The 21,105-nt window shown below is 40.8% G+C and overlaps 1 protein-coding gene and 1 long non-coding RNA gene across 7 annotated transcripts in view; one reads left to right on the forward strand and one right to left on the reverse strand.

Annotated features, from left to right (window-relative positions):
- Smg6 (SMG6 nonsense mediated mRNA decay factor) overlaps nt 1-21,105 on the forward strand; it is a 253,280-nt gene that overhangs the window by 99,486 nt on the left and 132,689 nt on the right. The window lies entirely within an intron of this gene.
- Nucleotides 6,405-21,105, reverse strand: part of LOC143266913 (uncharacterized) — a 220,731-nt gene continuing 206,030 nt past the window's right edge. Inside the window, exon 4 of the long non-coding RNA XR_013041745.1 lies at nt 6,405-10,359. This is a non-coding gene — a long non-coding RNA (uncharacterized LOC143266913). The remainder of the gene's footprint in view (nt 10,360-21,105) is intronic.

The following is a 21,105-nucleotide window of genomic DNA, read 5'->3' on the forward strand; positions in this document are numbered from 1 at the left end:
TTCAAGCAGTGTGTATAGGTTTTTATAGTTCTTATAGACTCTATTAGCCTTCTATTACAGAAGATACCTGAGACAGTCAGTTTAAAAGGAGAAGTTTATTGTAGCTCTCATTTTCACAGATTTCAATCCATGGTTGGCTGACCCTGTCACTTTGTGATGAGGCAGCTTGTGATGAGGCAGCACATGATGATAGGAAGTAAATGGCAAAGCAAAGCCTCATGGTGCAAAAGGAGAAAAGAAGGAACCAAGTGGACATACCTCCAGTGAAACCTCCATGAGGTTCCACTTCTTAAAGGTTCTCCCATCTCCTGAAAGCACCAAAGTGAGGAATAAGCCCAACACAAGGATAGACAGAATTGACAAATTTGTCAGCCAGCATACAAATTTGGAAGGGCTGTAAAAGGGGGTGTATGTGTGTCCATTCTAGACCCTTTGGGTTAAGAGACTTACTGGCATCTTGCTGGGTTGCTTATCACTTTCATCTATTGCTTTCTTCCTCACTCTCTTCCTTGGGCCTGATTGCTTTATTTAGCTGTTATTCTCCTGACCTCATCTTTACTATAAAGCTAGGTATGCCACAGTGGTGGGATTGGATGAAGTCACCACATACTTACTTGATCTTGGGTATTGATTTTGGACTGTGAAACTGAGGACCTCACCTTCAAACATTTTGCCCTTATGTCTTAGTTACTGATCTATTGTTGGGAATAGACACCATGACCAAGGCAACGCTTATAAAAGGAAGCATTTAACTGGGGGCTGGCCTAGTTTCAGGTGTAGCCCATTATCATCATGTTAGGGAGCATAGCAGCATGCAGGCAGTTGCTGGAGCAATAGCTGAGAGCTACATCCTGATCTGTAGGCAGAGAGACAGGCAGAGACAGAGACTGAACTTGACATAGGCTCAAAGCCCATCCCCAGCGACACACCTCCTCCAACAAGGCCACACCTCCTAATCCTTGCAGTGCTTTCAGACAGTTCGGTTCCTCGGTGACTAAGCATTTAATATGAGTCGATGGAGGCTATTCTCATTCCAACCACAACATTTTACATTCCTTAACTTTTTGTTTCTGTTTTTTTGAGACAGGGTCTCACTGTGTATCCCTGGCTGTCCTGGAATTCAATATGTAGACCAGTCTGGCCTCAAATTCACAGAGATTTGCCTCCCAAATCCTCAGATTAAAAGGCATGCATCACTATGCCTTGCCATGCTTCAATTTTAATGTACCTTTTTAATGTTTTAAAAATTCTTGCTGGGCAGTGGCGGCACACACCTTTGATCCCAGCACTTGGGAGGCAGAGGCAGGCAGATCTCTGTGAGTTCAAAGCCAGCCAGCTCTACAGAGCGAGTTCTAGGACAGCCACGGCTACACAGAGAAACCCTGTCTCAGGAAAAAAAAAAACTTTTTTACGTTTAGTGTGTGTATGTGTGTGTGTGTGTGTGTGTGTGTGTGTGTGTGTGTGTGTGTGTGTTTACCTGTCTATGCCCTTCATGATGCACGTGTGGAAGTCAGAGGACAACTTTGGGAAGTAAGTTCTCTACTTCTACCATGTGGATTCTGGGGATCAAACTCAGGTCCTCAGGCTTGGTAGCAAAGTGTCTTTACCAGCTGAGCCATCTCACCAGCCCATCTTTTTAGTGCTTTTTTAGTTAAAGTATAATTAGTATGTTTTAGAATGCATATATTTAATGTGGACAATTTTAATGAATTTTGAGATGATGTATACATTTTGTGAAACCATTGCTGTAATCAAGATGAAGATAAACTTGGATGCTAAGTTTCTGTGTAGATTTTGTACTTCATTCTGTTGAACTCTCCTTCTAGTCCCCAGCAACCACTGAATTACTTCCTATCAACGTAGATTAGTTTGGATTTTATAGATTTATCTTGTGCATATGAGGCAAGTGCCCTATTAGTGAGCTGTACTTCATCCTCTTTTTCTTTTGAGGCTGAGTTGCTCATGTTGTCCTTGAACTTGTGATCTTTCTGCTGCAGCCTCCAGAGTAGTTGGGATTATATACATCACACCACCTTAGAATTTTATATAAATAGAAATTGATACTGTGTTCTCTTTATATGATGATTTGAACATTATCACTGTGGAGTGATTCGTTATTTTTTCTTTTATTGTTAAGTAGTCTTCTTTATATGGGCATACCATATTTTTTTATTCACTCATGTGTTATATATAGAAATGAAATAGACATTTCATTTTTTCCCAGTGTTTGTAAGGAATAAGCCTGGTATGAATATTCCATTATAAGTCTTTGTATGAACATAAGCTTTCATTTCTCTGTGTCAATGCCTAGAAATGCAGTAGCTTGGTTATTTGATATGTTTTGTCCCTTTAGAAACTGCAAGTGTTTTTCAAAGTGTTTATGTTGTTTTATATCTCAAAACTGAGAATTTCACCAGGCAGTAGTGGCCTATGTCTTTAATCCCAGCACTTGGGAGGCAGAAGCAGACGGATCTCTGTGAGTTTGAGGCCAGCCTGGACTACAGAGTGAGTTTCAGGACAGCCAAGGCTACACAGAGAAACCCTGTCTCGAAAAATAAAAAACATAAAACAAACAAACTGAGAATTTCAGTTGTTGGATATCCTGGCCAGCACTTGCTGTCCATCTTTTATATATTATAGCCATCCTGATGGTTGTGCATTTGTATTTCAGGCTTTGTTTTGGTTTTTCCTTGTAAAAAAATGATGAGCATTTTCCATCTATTTATCAAATTTACATTTGTTATTTAAGCTAAAAGAGTTCTAGGGGTTGGAGAGATGACTCAGAAGGTAAAATACTTGGTAGACATGTATGAGGGCCTGAGTTTCAACCTTTAGCATCCTCGTAAAAGCTGAATGCAGTGGCACATACCTGTAACTCCAGTGCTGGAGGGTGGAGACAGGCAGATTCTAGGGGAGTCATTGGCTGGCAAATGTAACAGAACTGCAAGCTCCAGGCTCAGTGAGTGATCCTGTCTTAGAAAATAAAGTGTAGAGCAATAGAGGAAAGGCATCTGACACTGACCTGGATTCTATGTATACACACTGGGAAATATATATGTTGTAGAATATTATTTTAAGGTGTGTTTCTTTTATTTATGCTCTGGAACATTTTTTTTTTAATAATGCAAAGATGTGTTTGATTAAAAAAAATTCACCTGCAGTCTGGAGACTGAGTCAGCAACTAGCTAACGGGTAAGGAGGAGCAAGGTGGAGAAGGGTTTTTAAGGAGGATAAGCTCAGGCTTTTTGGAGGATTCGAGCAAGGAGTGGAGGTGAGCTACTTGCTATTTAGCCTCTCTGAAGAGCAGAATTCCACCTTAACCTTTGATTCTTGAGTTCTTTAGAGGGACTGAAATTTAGTTAAGTTCCCTTCATAGCTTCGAAAGAGTCAGGTACCTGAGGGAACATCATTTCTCAGACTGTGTCTCTGGTGGCCTAACCGCTGCTGCTGATAGCTGTACAGTTGCAATTGCTAATTTGGACAGCTGTGGCTTAAAAGGCATCAACAATTAGCACACCAATGGGTGATAGAAGCACATGGAAAGAGAAGTAACCAGAGAAGGATTTCCCCCTTTGTGTCTAAACAAAAAAAAAAAAAAAGAAAGGTTTTAATTTTTACATAATAGGACTGTACACAATAAGAACAATTATCAAGCAAAGATTACATTTACAATGTAATGAATTCCAGTTCATTTGTATCTGGCAAATTAAAAGAAAATACTCCATTAGCTATCCTATCTTAATGAATCTGAAGTTTTATACCTAATTTATACTCTATCATAACTAAGGAAAACTTGCAACTATAACTATCTAGACTTCAACTCTATCAAAGACTCCAGAAGGACAATATTATTTGAGTAAACAAAAAGTGCATTACAAACAACTTCCAAAACTCCAGAAATGACAGAGACTTCTAACTGCCTGGAAAGTCACTCAAAGTTCCCCTGCAGTGTTGGAGCATCCATCTTCAGCCTACAGGCTTTGAGAATCAGGCAGACTTCTCAGAGAAGCAGGAAAATTGAAGGACTGTCTTGCCTTACATTGGCAAAGTTCAACAGTCACTTTCCTGTGTGTCCTGTAGAGTATCTGGCAGTTTCTTCTGTGAAGCAGGAACCCTGAAGGACCATCCTGCTTTGTTTTGGCAAAATTCAGTGGTCATTTTCCTGCAGGTCCTGCATGTCTACTTTTACAACATACTGTCAAGCAGTCCAGGCAAGAGCAGCTTCTTGCCCAAATGGCTAGCCTTGCCACATTGAAAGCAAACTCCATAAGGAGTTTCTTTGATGCCCATCATCTCTGAAGTTAATTGGTGCTGCCAGAAACAGATGTGTCTCATTGTCATGAAAATCTTTGTTACCAAAACATTTTCTGTAGGTCTTTGAAAGGTTTGAAGACCATCTGTTTATCTAAAACATGTCTATATTATCTGGAAAGCATGACTAACATATCTACAAATTTGATTGTTATAAATGATTAACCACTAACCTGTTTCCTGATTGTCCTATAAAGTTTGTAATAACAGCTTTCAAAAACTAGCATTTTACTTTACATATTTAAATAAACTGCATAGGTACAATACCCTAAACAAGATTAGAAACATATATACAATATGTTGTATCACAAGTAACCTTAAATTTTTATCAGTATACAAAAAACAAGAGTAGAAACATATATACAGTGTAACAAAAATAACTTTTTAAATTTGTATCAATATACTATATTCCTCTAAATGATAACAGACATCCATAACCCACCAAATAATCAAAAGCCTCCCACACCCCTCTTGGGAATGTGGATGTCGTGTTCTCTACACTACTTCCTGCTGTCTGTGGACAAAGTGTCTTTGGGGTCCCAGAGCAAAAATTTAAGAGAATGGCTAAGTCCTGGGAAGATCAGCTGTAACCTTCCTGATAGATATCACCTGTCAAGTTTCAGGAGGTCTTACCTGATCAAACCTGATCCATATTAACCCTGAAGGAATCCACAGCCTCTCATTTCCTGTGGAAACAAAACCTCAGAGCATTTTTCATTTCCATTTGACAAATATATTTTTTGACTTTTTAGAAGTTAAGGCATTACTGAAGTGTATAGGCTGATTTATTTCAGCAGCCCTCCTTAAATTCCAGGTCTCCTTGCAGCTCTCCTTGGCTTTTCAACAGTTAAAAAAAAAAAATTCAAAATCAACACAATAACATACAGAATCCAGACCCTTGTGAATTTCCCATCTTGCAGGACTTTTTTCTTTCATATTTTACTTCCTCTTTAAAGACTTTATTATATTTTTAAACTATTCATTTCTTTCTTTGACTATATTCTTTTTCTTTTCTTAAGCCTATGCATATTGTTAAACACACTGTGACCTATTTAGAAGATTTTTTGTCTGGACCTCTTTTATTGCATTCCTTCAGCCATTCTTGACCATAAGAGCAAACCTTTAAACTGCTAACCTACACCTCGATCCTCCACACTTGGCTCTCAGCTGGCTCCACCTGTTTCATGGGTTGTTCAAACCAAGCATGAAATTTGTGGCCATTTGGAGGTTTGTCTGACCAGGAACTTCATTCAGCCTTCCTAGAGCTCTAGAATGCCGATGCTTGCACTGTGGCAGGCAGTTTTACTTAGTTTTTTATTCCTACTTAACATACTGGCTGCTCAAGGTCTTGTCAGCAGGCAGAAACTCTTAAAGGAGCCGTTTCTTCCTTCCTTCCTTCCTTCCTTCTTTCCTTCCTTCCTTCCTTCCTTCCTTCCTTCCTTCCTTCCTTCCTTCCTTCCTTCCTTCCTTCTCCCTCCCTCCTTCCCTCCTTCCCTCCCTCCCTCCCTCCCTCCCTCCCTCTCTCTCTCTCTCTTTCTTTTTTTTTTTTTTTTTTTTTTTGAAGGTTCACCAAAGTCATTTAATCTGTCAGTTTCTCACTCATTTTTATGTCTTAATAATATTCGATTGTATGAATAAGCCACATTTTATTTCTCTCCAGTATTTGATAGCTATTTGAGTTGTTTTAACTTTTTTACTATTAGCAACACACTGCTGTAAACCTTCATGTACATGTTTCATAGGTGCACATTTTCAGTAGTTTGAGGATATATTCCTAAGGGTAGAATTGTTGAGTAACAGAGTAACAATGTTTTGCATTTTGACCAACCACCAAACTGTTTTGCCAAAGTGGCACACCATTTTACAATCTCACCAAACCCTTGTTTTTAAGGCTCTGATTTTTGTACAAAAGCATTCAATCATTCTGTCAGACCAAACCAGGAAAAGTAAGCTATAGTTCAGAACTGGTCTATTCCATTTACTATGCAAAGCCATTCTTGGCTTTTGCAACTCTCAGCCCTTTTGAGTATTCTTGCAGTGTTCTCCTTTTCCTCCACCACTTTTTTTTTCTTCTTTTTTTCTGGTTTATTTCTATCTATTACAAATGTATAAAGAATCCTCCATCAACGCTGCTGATAGCAGCAGAACCTTGAGAAATATACTTTGGTTTGCCTCAGAAAAGGAACACATATTGCACTGTAACGTTTATAAAATTGGTGCAAAACATTGTGATAATGTTACAATACCAGTTTTAAGAGTTCAGTGACTAATGGGGAGCCAATGGGATACATGAAGAACTGTGAAAGCGATCTCACTTAGCCAGCTGTACACGTAGACTATAAATCTACATTCCGATCATTTCTGAACTAAGACTATCATCTCAGTTTATCTGTTGAGATCAACCAGGAAACCCTAGAATATACCTTGATTTTTGCAAAAAACAAAATAGGGGAAGGGGTTTCTTCAGCATTTCAGTCTACGAGTAACAGTATCCTAACAGGCAAAGTGTTCTCTCACTGTCAACATAGAATGACCTGCAGCTAGAGGTCAACTTGGGCTTTAATTTGCATTAGCACTTACATGCATAGTAGTCCAAGTTGTTGACCTCATGACTTTAAAAAGTAACTCTAAAAAAGTAAAATGGCCCTTCTTGGAAGACTAAAGAAAGACATCCAGTCACAGTTGTAAAAAGTCTCATCAAAACAATATACCCTTTTATGAATTATGCCTCAATTAATAAAAAAAAAAAAAAAAAAAAGTAGCCCCAAATAAGAAGCATCTCTGAAAGAGAAAATATAACTTAAGATATTTGAAAAAAACAAGGTGAATACAGGTTCAAAAATAATTAAGATACATTTTCTTAAGGCTACCTAGAATTAGGCTTTAAAGAATTCTACTGTTTCAAGTTTACCACTAGTTACTAGATACCTGTTTACAAACAAGATGTTCACCTTTTTTGTTCCTTTATCAAGAGAAAAATCTACCTTCAGACTATGAGGGTGGTGATGGGGAGGGACTAGAAAACAAGATTCAAACAATCCCATGCAAATATCACATTTTTCAAATGGAAGAACTCTAAACTGCACTAGAAATTCCAATCACTAAGACACTTTCCATTGAAATGATTTAAGTACAACTACATGACACCAAGGTTTAGGCCTAATATAGGCCTGACAGCCAAGTCCTTGTTTTCTGGAAGAAAGGCCTCAAAAGTCCCACTCAATTCCACATAACAATACTTCAAAGATCAATTAGGTTTTCCTTTCCTTAATATTTTTGTTTTTGACTTCTAATCTTAAAGATTAAAGACTAGATTAAAACTTAGCTCATTTCCCAGAAGGCATTGCTTCCCTTTGCTCTATGAAAGAGTCCACCAAGACCTCTTCCTCAAAACCATCTAGCACCCAGCCTCCAGCCTGTGCTTGTGATGCATCTTTCTCAACATCCTGAAAAGGTAATGTAGGTAAAATATGCTCATACAAATTCTCATTCACACACACAAAACACACTATTATCACACAACTTGTGTCTTGAGAGAATCCTCTGCTTTTTAAATCTTTGGTCTCCCAGTCAATCCCAAGTTCAACCAACTTTTCTGAGTTCTGGTAGTTACCTGGACCACTGAGGCATTGCCACAAGACTTCTCTTTTGAAACATCCTTTTTCTCTAGATATTAGGATAGCTACACCAGCTTGTTTCTTCTGTGGTGTATGTTGGTGTGGGATTATCTATTGCTTGATTTTTCATGGATGTGTTTAGCTTCTTTGGGTTGAATTTTCCCTTCTAGTGCTTTCTGTAGGGCTGGGTTTGTAGACAGGTATTGATTAAATCTGGTTTTATCCTGGAATATTTTGTTTACTCCGCCTATGGTGATTAAGAGTTTTGCTGGGTATAATAGTCTGGGTTGGCATCCGTGGTCTCTTAGTGTCTGCATGAGATTTGTCCATGATCTTCTAGCTTTCATAGTCTCTATTGAGTAGTCTGGTGTTATTCTGATGGGTTTACCTTTATATGTTACTTGGTCTTTTTCCTTTGCGGCTCTTAATATTTTTTCTTTGTTCTGTGTATTTAGTGTTTTGATTATTATGTGGCGAGGGGACTTTTTTTTTGGATCCAGCCTATTCGGTGTTCTGTAAGCTTCTTGTATCTTCATAGGTATTTCTTTCTCTAGGTTAGGAAAGTTTTCTTCTATGATTTTGTTGAATATATTTTCTGTGCCTTTGAGTTGGTATTCTTCTCCTTCTTCTATCCCTATTATTCTTAGGTTTGGTCTTTTCATGGTGTCCCAAATTTCCTGGATGTTTTGTGTTACGACTTTTTTGTCTTTAGTGTTTTCTTTGACTGACGAATCTATTTTCTCTATCGTGTCTTCAGTGTCAGAGATTCTCTGTTCCATCTCTTGCAATCGGTTGGTTATGCTTGTTTCTGTAGTTCCTGTTCGTTTAGTCAGGATTTCTATTTCCAGCATTCCCTCAGCATGTGTTTTCTTTATTGTCTCAAATTCATTTTTCAGATCTTGGAATGTTTCTTTCATCTGTTTAATTGCTTTTTCTTGGCTTGATTTGATTTCTTCCCATTTTTTGTTCGTTTTTTCTTCCATTTCTTTAAGGAAGTTTTTTATTTCCTCTTTAATGGAGTTTTTCATTTCCTCTTTAAGGGAAGTTTTTATTTCCTCTTTAAGAGAGTTTTTCATTTCCTCTTTAAGGAAAGTTTTTATTTCCTCTTTAAGGTAGTTTTTCATTTCCTCTTTAAGGAAAGTTTTTATTTCCTCATTGAGGGAATGTTTTATTTCTTCTTTAAGGGCCTCTATCATCTTCTTAAAGTCATTTTTAGGGTTGATCTCTTCTGTTTCTTCTGTCATGGTATGTTTAGGTCTTACAGGTGTAGAATCACTAGGTTCTGATGTTGCCATATAGGTCTTTATGTTGTTGCCTGTATTTTTGCACTGGCGTCTACTCATCTTTTCCTCTGTGCGGTGCAGGTGGTGTCTGTGTCTGAGAGTGCCTCTCTTGTTCTAATTTTTAGTCTTGGTTTAGTACGGGTTCTTGGTTAAATTGGTGCTATTGGGCTGTTTCTTCAGGGACAGCTGATTTCAGTCGGTGAATTATATACTTATGATTCTAGTGATCTGGTTTAGTGGCTGGGTAGTGCCTTCTTCTGTGTTCCCAGGTCACGTTTTGTTCATTTGTCAACTCCTCAGCTGATCTTGTTTTTTCAGACTTCAAACTGTAGGCATCTGAATCCTCTCCCAGATGGGTTTCAGCTGAGCAGGGTAGTCTCACCAACACCTCCAAGTTGTTGGGTTTCACAGGATCAGCAGTTGGGCCCTGGGTTGTCCCCAGACGGAGTGCCCAGACTCGCCCTGGTTCCGACCCACGGAGATAGCCTCTTTCCCAGGTGTTGGGGCTAGGGGCGTCCCCGTTCCAAGCTGTGTCCGCCCCTCTCCTTCCCCGGGCCTGTCCACCCCTGTGGCCCACTGCCACAGGCTCACCTGCGTCCACTTGTCTCCGCTGCTGGGCCTGTATGTCCCTGTCAGCTGCCGCTGGGTCTGTCTGCCTCTGCGGGAGGCCAACGGGCCTGTATGACTCTGCCGGCAGCCACTGTGGGCCTACCTACCTCTGCTTGTCACTGCTGCCGGGCCCATCCACCTCTGCGAACTGCCACCGGGCCTGTATGTCTCTGCCGGTTGCCGCTGGGCCAGTATGTCCCTGTCGGCCACTGCCACCGGGCCCTTCCACCTCCGCGAGTCGCCGACCTACTTCCGCCTGTCGCCTTCTGTAGGCCGCCGCCGGGCCTGAATGTCTCTGTCGGCCTTCGTCGCCGCCACCGCCGGGCCCGTCCACCTCTGTCTGCTTATCTCCACCGCAGGGCCTGTCCACCTCTGTGGACCACTGCTGGGCCTGAATGTCTCCACCAGCTACTGCTGGGCATAAATGTCCCTGTCGGCCGCTGCCGCCGGACCCGTCTACCTCCGCAGGCCGCTGCCACAGGCCTACCTGCGTCTGCTTGTCTCCGCCATCTTTTTTCCTCTCTCTTTCTGTTTTTAAACTTTCTCAGGCACTATGGAAATTTGAGCCCCACATTGGGTGACAAAATGTTGTTGTTTCTCCTCTTTTGGGGGTCCCACCACCCAGCTCCCAAATAAATCACACATGGAGGCTTATTTTTTATCATAAGTGCCCAGCCTTAGCTTGGCTTGTTTCTAACCAGCTTTTCTTAAATTGTCTTGTCTATCTTTTGCCTCCGGGATTTTCCTGTTCTCTTAACTTCTGTAAATCTCACTCTTATTCCATGGCTTGCTATGTAGCTGGGTGGCTGGACCCTGGGGTCCTCCTCCTCTGGCTACTAGATCTCCTCTCAGATTTCTCCTTCTATTCTCTCTCTGCCTGCCAGCCCCACCTATTTCTCTCTCCTGTCTCACTATTGGCCATTCAGTTCTTCTTTGGACCATCAGGTATTTTAGACAGGCAAAGCAACACAACTTTACAGAGTTAAATAAATGCAACATAAAGAAAACTAAGACATCTTAAAATAATATTCTACAACATATATATTGTATAATATACATATATATTTAAATAGCGATATAGAGATATAGCTTTTTGAGACAGTGTAATATTATGTAGCTCTGGCTGGCCTGGAACTCACAATGTAGACCAAGCTGGGCTGGAACTCTTAATTTCTGCCTGCCTATGCCTCCTGAGTGTTGTGATTAAAGCCTAGCTTCTAGTGAGAACATTTTTGTCTTTTCCTTTTTCTTTTGAAAAGTAAGCATTTTATATTTTGATGAAAACCTGCTGGTTTTTGTTTGTTTTTATGTGTAATGTTATAGATACAGTGCCAATTGCTGTTCTTAACAGAGGATTATAGCTGAACTACCAATTTAAAAATGCATCTTAGTATCTGTCTGAGTAATGATGCAAAGAAGCAATAAAAATACACAAGCAGTTTTCATTTATGAAGAAAATAGTGCTAAGACTCCTGTTTTAACCATCTTTTCTTCCTGACTGCCTTTTCTTGAAAAAATACACATACCATTGGCTTGAGATTTGCACTTTTCTTATTTTTCTGAGAAGCAAGACATGTTTGAACAGTCCACTTGGCTTTTGCAATGGTTGTTGTTGTCGTCTTTCTTCACTTTCTCATCACCTTCACTGTGTGTGCTTGACGTGGGTTTTACTGATCTGATGAATCATATCCTTGCTGAAGGAGTTCTCTTGTTGTCGGCCCTACGAGTCAGGTGGACTGCTAAGTGTCTTGAGTGAACTTTCCCTTTTATCTTACTCTTTGCTGTTGCACTTGACAATGTCTTGCTTGGGCCATGGAAGGATCGAATGCCTGAACATCTAGATCATTTCATATCTCAGGCCACACACCACCAAAATAATAACCAGGGAGCATCCAAACAGGGTTACCAACCACTGCTCAAGTGTCCTCTAAATATGTAAATTACCTTTTCATATTGAGAAAAGTCTGTGACATCATATATAAGTTTTTTGGGGGGGGGGATTGTTTGCCTTTTATTTTTGTTTTCTTGTTTTAAACTTTTTGGTAAGAAACAACTATAGATTCACAGGAAGTTATTTTAAAATGTCCAAAGAACTGGGCATAGTTGTGGTGGTACATGCTTTTAATCCTAGCACTGAGGGACAGAGACAGGCAGTATCTGTGAATTAGAAGCCACCTAGAGCTACATAGCTACACACCAATCAAAGGCTCAAGAAATGGCTCAGCAGTTAAGAACATTGGTTGTTCTTATAAGAGGACCCAGGTTTAATTCCCAGCATCCATGTAGTGACTCATAACCACTTCACTTTCAGGGGATCTGACTCCCTCTTCTGGCCTCTGTGTGTAATGCATGCTGGTAGTTCATAGACATTTTCAGGCAGCACACTCATATACATAAAATTTAAAAAAACAGGAGAAAACATACAAAAGTATGGTGGTGCACACTTTTAATACCAGCTTCAGGAGACAGGCAGGCAAATCTCTGTGAGTTTAAGGCTGGCCTAGTCTACATAGTGAGTTTGAAGCCAGCCAAGGCTCCATATTGAGACCCTTGTTTCACAACAACAAACTAGACAGAACAACAACAAAAAGGAAAACCTACAAATAGGCCTATGTACTATTCACCACTTCTCCCAGTACATAGCAAGTACATATCAGTTATAACATAATCTACAAATTTTATTCATCTTGTACCTGTGTTTTCATTTGTGTGTGCTCATGTACGTGTAGGCACGTGGATGTATGTGTGTATGGCTTTGTATGGTTTACTATCACAATTGTATTTTCATAAAACTACTCCAAAATTGATGTGAAAAACTGTTGTATTACTACAAGGCTCTGTCATTGTTCTCATTTAGAATTTTCCTCTTTCTTCTGCCCCTAAATGCTAACAACTCTTAAAACCATGAATCTGTTTTTCATCTCAGTAACTACATTATTTTAATAATGTATGAATTGAATTACACAAGGTATAACCATCTTAATTTTTTTAAAGGCAAGATCTTATGTAGCATAGGCTGGCCTTGAACTTGCTATGTGTCTGAGAATGACATTAAACTTTTACTCTCCTGCCTTTGCTTCCCAAGTGCTGGGATTACAGGCGTGTGCCACCCCACACCCAGTTATAGTGTATAACTTTTTCAAGTTGGCGTATCAATAAGTGTGATTTTCTGAAGGTCTATCCATCATATTGTATATATCAGCTGTCTATTCCTTTTTATTGCTGAGTGTATTTTATGGCATGGATGTTCCACAATTTTCTTGACTCATTCACCTGTAGAAGAACATTTGGATTATTTCTAGTTTAGACTGTCATGAATAAAAATATTATAAACATTTGTGTATAAGTCTTCATTTCTCTAGGTAAAGCATAGGAGTTAAATTGCTAAGTGTTATATCATAAGGACTATTTTGGAAGAAACTGCCGAATTATTTTTTAGAATGGCAGTATGATTTTGTTTTCTTTGCATCTAACTTTATCGTGGTGTTGCTATATTATTTCAGCCATTTGGATAGATGTAATATTTCATTGTTTTAGTTTCCATTTATTTTCCATTAATATATAATATTTGTTCTATTTATGAATGTACTGTTTATTTTGTTGTTAAGTTTTGCAGGTTCTTTATGTAGTTTAGGTACTTCCTAGTCTAGTATAGGTATGTGGTAGATGATAGAGTTTTAAATACATATTCGTTCTCTATAACTTGCCATCTCATTTTTTTCCACAGGGTCTTTGGTAGAGTAAAACGTTTTCTTTTTTTTTTAATTTATTTGTTTATGTATTTTATGTACATGAGTGCTCTGTCTTCATGCACACCAGAAGAGGACATTACAAATGATTGTGAGCCACCATGTGGTTGCTGGGAATTGAACTCAGGACCCCTGGAAGAGCAGCTAGTGCTCTTAACAGCTGAGCCATCTCTCCGGCCCCAGGTTTTCATTTTTAATTTATTTATCTTTTTTTTTTTTTTTTTTAATGTATGTGTGTAATTGTGTGAGCTTTTGAGCCCCATGTGCATGCATGATCTCGTGAAGCAAGAGGGCACCAGATTACCTGGAACTGGAGTCACAGATAGTTGTGAGCTGCCTTGTGGGTGCTGGAAACTGAGCCCGGGTCCTCTAGAAGAGCAGACTCTTAAGAGCTCAGTGTTCTTACCCACTGAGCCATCCCGCCAGGCCCATAGTGTGGCTGTCATTCATCATCTTCCTCCTCTTCCTTTTTTTTTTTTAATGTATATGGATGTTTTTCCTGCATGTTTGTTTGTTTGTGTAGTAGGTGTATGCCTGGTACCCAAAGAAACCTGAAGAGATTGACACAATCCCCTGGAACTGAGTTACAGACTGTTGTGAGCTGCCATATGGGTGCTGTAAACCTGGGTTCTCTGCAGGAGCAGCAAATCCTCTTAACCACTGAGCCATCTCTCTAACCCCAAAGTTTTTATTTTTATATGTCAGGTCTATCAGCTGTTCCTTTTCTGGATTGGGGCTTTAATATTCAAGTCTTAGAAATCCACCTTTAATCCCTGCAGCCAGGAAGCAGAAGCAGGGATTTAGAATTTTTCACTTAGTCCAAGGAAATTTTGAGGTATTTTTGTATAAGGTATAGAATTGTATTAAGCCTCTTTGGGAGGATATATGAATATTTAATTGGTTCAGCACTATTTCTTGAAATACTTTCTGCTAGTCATGGTGGCCCATGCCTTTAATGTCAGCTTTTAGGAGGTAGAGGCAGGAGGGCCGGTGTAAGTTTCTGGCCAGCCAAGGCTACATATCTGTGTGAGACCCTATCACAAAAAAAAAAAAAAAATGCCTGGGGGGGGGGGGGGTAGGGGAGCTGATGAATGGCTCCTTGGTTAAGAGCTTCCAGAGCACCAGGCTCGGTTCCCAGCACCCACATGACAGCTCACAGCTGTCTTCAACCCCAGTTCCAGGGGATCTGACCCCCTCTTCTGCCCTCCACAGACACCAGGTGTGAACAAAGTGCATAGACATACGTGCAGGCAAAACTTACCCATCCATACTCATTAAATAAATCAATGTCAAAAATTCTAAAGGAAAAAAGATGGGGGAGGAAGAGTAGAAAAGAAAACCATTTCTTTCCTTGGAGCCTGCACCAGGAGCCACTCATCTTTTCTCCTGCTTTGCTCTTTGCTGGACTGTTTTTGCTGTTTTGGCCCTTTGCCTTCCCATACAAAGTTTAGAGTAAGCTTCTCTGCTCATCTTTGTCTACAGAAATCTTTCATAAGGTTCCTTCTTTAAATATTTGTTTGTTTGTTTATTTGTTTATTTATATTGCACTCATGATATTCATTAATTACACTCATAATATTAATTACATTTGTGGTATTCATTGATTACATTCACAGTATTCATTCAATAATTATATTTGATATTCATTAATTACATTAATTTTATTGATTTATTACATTCATGATATTATGTCCTGATATTACTGTCCATTTGTGGGGTTTTTCCATCACACAGATCAGAGATTCTGTATTTAGGAAATCATTGCTCTATATTCCTTTCTTCTGTATCTTGAGATAACGTCTAATCTTTCTGTCTCCACTTTCATGAGGTTTTGTTTTGGTTGTTTTTTTGAGACAGGATCTCACTATATAACCCTGACTGGCCTAGAACTTGCTGTGTAATCTAGGCTGGCTTTGAACTCCCAGAGATCCACCTGCCTCTGCCTTCTGAGTGCTAGTATTAAAGACATGAAGACTTTTTTTTTTTAATCATAGTTGCATTGAAGGTACAGTTTACAGAAGAATTGACAACTGTAGCATTGGATCTTCCAATCCATGAACATGATGTAAATATTTCCAATTATCAAGATCGCCTTTGACTGCTTTCCATCAGCACTTTGTAATTCTCAGCATAAAAATTCTACACGATTCACCAGGCGGTGGTGGCGCCCGCCTTTAATCCCAGCACTTGGGGGGGCAGAGGCAGGCAGATCTCTCTGAGTTCAAGGCCAGCCTGGGCTTCCAGGTGAGTTCAGGACAGGCACCAAAGCTACACAGAGAAAACCTGTCTCGAAAAACCAAAAAAGAAAAAAGAAAATCTACACGTTTCATTAGAGTTCCATTTTATTTTATTATAAATGGTAACTTTTTAAAATCTCCACATTGTCATCATCTCAGTGTTATTTATGTAGAACTGTAGTTGGAGTGGTCTGGATTTTGTGTACAAGGTAAGGAGAGAGGCACAGTTGACCTGGGGAGTTTGAGTCACAGGCCTTTGAAAACCACATAAGGAACCCGGCGATGGTGGAGCACGCCTTTAATCCTAGCACTGAGGAGGCAGAGGCAGGCGAATCTCTGAATTTGAGGACAACACAGAGAAACCCTGACTTGGAGAAACCAAAAGGACCAAAAAAAAAAAAAGAAGAAGAAGAAGAAGAAGAAGAAGAAGAAGAAGAAGAAGAAGAGGAGGAGGAGGAGGAGGAGGAGGAGGAGGAGGAGGAGGAGGAGGAGGAGGAGGAGGAGGAGGAGGAGGAGGAGCAGGAGGAGGAGGAGGAGGAGGAGGAGGAGGAGGAGGAGGAGGAGGAGGAGGAGGAGGAGGAGGAGATAACCCGATATGGAAACAGTGTGGGCACATGAGCAGACAAACTCGAATTGAGGTCCCAGCTCTAGTAGTACTAGCTTTGTGTCTGTGGATCTGTCATTTGTACCTATTCTGTACGATGTCAAAACAGGAATAATACCCCCTATACAAATGCTCCGTAAAGTTTTGAGATAATGTATTTAAATTCTGTGTGTTGTCTAGTGCAGATCTCACGGTGTCTTAGATATTACAACACAGGTCTGTTTGTCTTAGACATCACTCCTAGCTGTTGTAGAGTTGTACCATGAATAGTTAGGCCTGCAGGTGAGAAAGCAAGTGTGCCTGCTTGATATGAGCAGAACAGTTCTTGAGCCTCTTCATGGTTTGGGTTGTCAAGGGTATAATATCTTGGCATAGCTTTGCCCTCAAGGAGCTTATAATCTTGTTGGTGAAACATGCCACATACATAAAATGCTAGGGTAAAGTTTTGTCTATTATGTTCCAAATCCATGGCACACACTGTGCATCAGAGAACGTTCTCTCTCAGGGCTTTTACCCTTTTGTATTTTGTCCATTGAGGAGCTTCTGGGTGTTGTTGATAGAGAATGTGTGAGGGTAAAGGGGCCTATATAGAGATTTAGGAGAAAGGAGTCATGTGGGGATATGTAATTAATTTTTATACTTTCCTCAGTAAACCATCGACCCTTTTTATGATGTCATGAGGGATTCCTTAATTTTGCAGCTGCTTCCTGATTACGTCAGAGAGGAGCCTCTCACCCCACAGCCTAGAGCTGCAATCCTCTAAGAATTGGAAACAAATGAAGTGCTGAATATCTAATGGCTTCCACAGGGAGAGCCAGGTCAGACTTCCCAGGCCTACTCCAGCAGCTCTTCCTCAAGTATTTCTGACCCTCTGAAGTGTCTTTGTTCTGGGAAGACAGAATTTGGCCCTGATCCAAGTGTGTGGGTGTGGGGGGGTGTCACTCCTTGAGCTACACTCCCCTGTCTCCACGTGTTTGCAGGCCTGGGCCTCTGCCCCTTTCCCGAATCTCCTTTGGTAGGGTTATCTTTCTTCTGGAGCTGGAGGAGAGTACCACACTGGCAGTCTCCTGTTCCAGCAGTCATCTCTTCCGTCCCCCAACATCATTTTGTTTTCCCTTTCCCACACCCTCCTCCTAGAGGACTGTCCAGACTTGCATATGTCACTTGTTTGCTGCTTAGAAGGGTTAGGAAATGCTCTTTTTACAAATTTTCTTTCTTAGTGGTTTTTGAGACAATGTCTCTTGGAGCCTAGGTTGGCCCATGTACCTGAAATTGACCTTAAATTACTGATCCCCCTGCCTTCATCTCCTAAATCTGGTATTATAATCATGTTCTACTATGCCCTACCCACATAATTATATAATTTCTCTTAATTCAAATGAATTCATGCTGTTAGCTTTCTAACTGCCCCCATAACCCCCCCCCCTTTTTTTTTTAGCTGTCCTAACCTATTGTAAGTGTTTTTACTAGGTTAATGGTGTGTGTATGACTGTGTCTGGGATTGAACCCAGGGCCTCACACGAGGCAAGTACTCCTCCCCAGAACCGTTACACCCAACCCTTAACTAGATTAGTCTTCACAAAATAGCCAACATAGCTTCCTTCAGGAATCTCAAGCAAGTGTTCCATTACTGTCTGTTGAGGTCAAGTCCATGTTTCAGCATTTCAGGCTCTATTTTTTGGCTCCTGTTATGCTATAGGCAGAGTTCATTGAGTATTTTGTGTGCTCCAACCTGCATCACTCATAAAATATACACAGTCCTTCCTGCATATCCATTTCTTTTAATGTCCATATCTTACAGCCCAGCCCAGAAATAGTCTCTTCCGTGAAACCTTCCATAGATAGTAGATGAAATGACTTTCCTTTCTTTTCAGGGACAAAAGGCATCTATTTCCCTGATTCCCCTATGACTATTCCTCATTGGATTATCACCTTCCCACGGGCAGAATCCTATTTAAATTTCTATCTCTACAATTGCACACCTAGATAAACTTATTTTATCAAATAATGGGGGAGGTCATTTTAGTAGAAAGTTTAGATGGTCTTTCCCCTACATCTACCACTTTGAAAAGAACTTTTACCAAAAACAAAAAGAAAATAAAAAAAGAAAAGAAAGAGAAAGAGAGAGTGTGTGTGTTTTACAGTCTTAGAAGACCCAACAGAAGCATCAGGTATGCCAGTGAAGGCTCATCAGGAGGAAACGTTACTTTCCATGTCCCTCTGTCTATTCTCTTTACTGTACCCTGTTTAGGGATATATCACAGCTTGCCTTAGACTCAGTTCATCTAATTCTTCCACCACTGTGCATGAGTATGTTGCTTGGATCTGTCAGTGTTCCATTCTTCTGACTCATTCATTTCATACTTGAGGGAATAAAATGCCCCAAGGGCAAGAACATCTCTGCTTTTGATCTGGGATCTTACTGCCTCCTCCTACCTCCTCTTTAGCCAGCAGCTGCCACAGGGAACAGCAGAGGGGTACTCTTCCTGCCCACTTCCTGTAGACAGGGAGGTTTGGTGGGCTGCACAGGAACTATGCCAGCCCTGCATCTAACTGGTGACTGACTCATGAGAGAAGCAGCCTGATGTCTGAAAGATACAAAAGAGCCAACAGATTGCCTCCAGGTGGTGCTAGTTTGGAGGTGGCTGGCCATTCATTTCCCCTGAGAGTAGATGGGGGGAAGGGAATCAGTGAAGAAGTGGTCAGCTGCCTTTTTCTTTAGTTATTGGGAAGGCAGCCAGGCAGATAGCTGCTTGTCTGTGATAGAATCGCCAGTGAATCCAGTGCCCTCTGACTCCTTCCCTCTGCTGTCAGGGTAGCAGACTTACGTATCGCTCACCCTGAGTCACTCTTTCATTAGTGTCCCCATCCTCTTGCCAGGAAGCTGGCTATGTGTACTAAGAGAATTCTGCTGGTTTCATTGCTGGCAGGTTTTTTTTCTATGACCAGCCAAACCTCATCCCGCTACTAGGGTTTTCTCCAAATCTCTCCCTTACAAAGACTTGGTACCCTCTCCCAGGAGTTGATCAAAAGCAGTGAGTCTGAGTCACTGTCTCTTGGCTGGGCTTACAGGTCCAAGCAGGTGGGCCTGCCTCTGCTCTGTTTCCCTCCTCTCCCCTCCCCTCCTCTCCTGCCTCACTCCCATTTCCTGCAGGAGGATGCTTTGCCATCCTGGAGCCATCAGGCACAGCTTTGCTTTGGCAGCACCATTGCACACACGCACTGGTGGGAGAGGGGACGTGTTTATCACTTTTCCTGGAGATTATCTGTTTAAGCACTTCTCTGACAGTTACAATAACAAGGGCAGTGTGTTGTGTTTCCAGCAGAAGGACACTTGCTGTTGAAAGATGTATAGCACTAATTAGAAATACATAACATCCGGCCACATGGCAGCCTTCTCCCGGCCGCCCCATTTCCTGATTTCATACAACTTTGACGACAGTTGGTTTATGTTTTCCATGAATATGTTCTCAGAAAAATGAGAAAGTCTCCCTGTTACATAGGAGCAAGAAGAACATTTCCTCCTGAGCAGGTATTTGGCCACAGGAGCACTGGGAAGTATGGTCACTTGCCCACTTGTAGGAAGGAGCAAAACCAACTTTAGACCTCAGCAGACTTGGTAAGAAATATTTCCGTCTGATGTCCTTAGCCAAAACCATCCCCCTAAATCCTTAAGAAAGCTTGCTTTTGGAAAGAAGGGGAAAGGCTATTTCACAATGTTAATGAGTTCCTCAGCTCATGTCAGCCTCTGCTACCTGACACAAAGCCAGAGGAACCAGGCAAATATCAAGGCAAACAATGCCTTTTCCTCCCCACCCACATCACTTTCTGGCCTGACCCAGCCCAACTTCAGGGATATATATGGATGTTCATCAGACTAGCCCCAGTTTCCTACTCCTAAAGTAGATAGGCTCTGGACTCTAGATGCTATTTTTCTACCCACTCTCATAAGAGTGAATACTTACAGAGAGTGGTATCTATATGAGGCCAAGAACATCCTGAGTATACTACACACTCAGTACATTTTCACTTATAATCTATTGGATCCATGGTTGACATGGTTACTTGGGTAAAATTTATATATATTTATATATATATATCTCCATCCCCTGGAGCTGAGGACTGAACCCAGGGCCTTGAGATTGCTAGGCAAGCACTCTACCACTGAGCTAAATCCCCAACCCCTGTATATGATAATTTTACTCAACCTACTAAGAGCTCCTTTAGTTACAAAAAATAAAAACAAAACAAAACAACAAAAAACCCAAAAAACAAAATCAAAACAAAACAAAAAAACAATTATTTGTAGCTGTTTTCTCTGCTGAATCTGCCACACCACAGACACTCAGTATGTGCTTGTCATACCACCAAGCTGTGGAGAGCAGGCCCTTTGTTAAGTGTTGTCAGATAGCAAGGCCAGTCTAGGGCTCACCAAGACTCAGCCATTCTTGGATAGTTTTGGATATGTTTACTTGCTTAATCAGGGTATACTACCTCCCTAGTTTGTACCTCTTTACCAGTTGGCCCACCCAACGAGCAAGCAGTGTGCTTTGGAGCCTTTGCCTAAGAAGCATGGTGATAGAGAGCTTCAAGTGACATAACCATGCAAGGCAGCTGCAAAACTGCCTTCCGGCTAGTCTCCAGTTCTGCACCAGAGGTTCCTGTTGGTATCCGCCTGCTTCTATACCTTATTGC

The sequence above is a fragment of the Peromyscus maniculatus genome, chromosome 8, assembly GCF_049852395.1.
Source record: "Peromyscus maniculatus bairdii isolate BWxNUB_F1_BW_parent chromosome 8, HU_Pman_BW_mat_3.1, whole genome shotgun sequence".
NCBI lineage: Eukaryota > Metazoa > Chordata > Mammalia > Rodentia > Cricetidae > Peromyscus > Peromyscus maniculatus.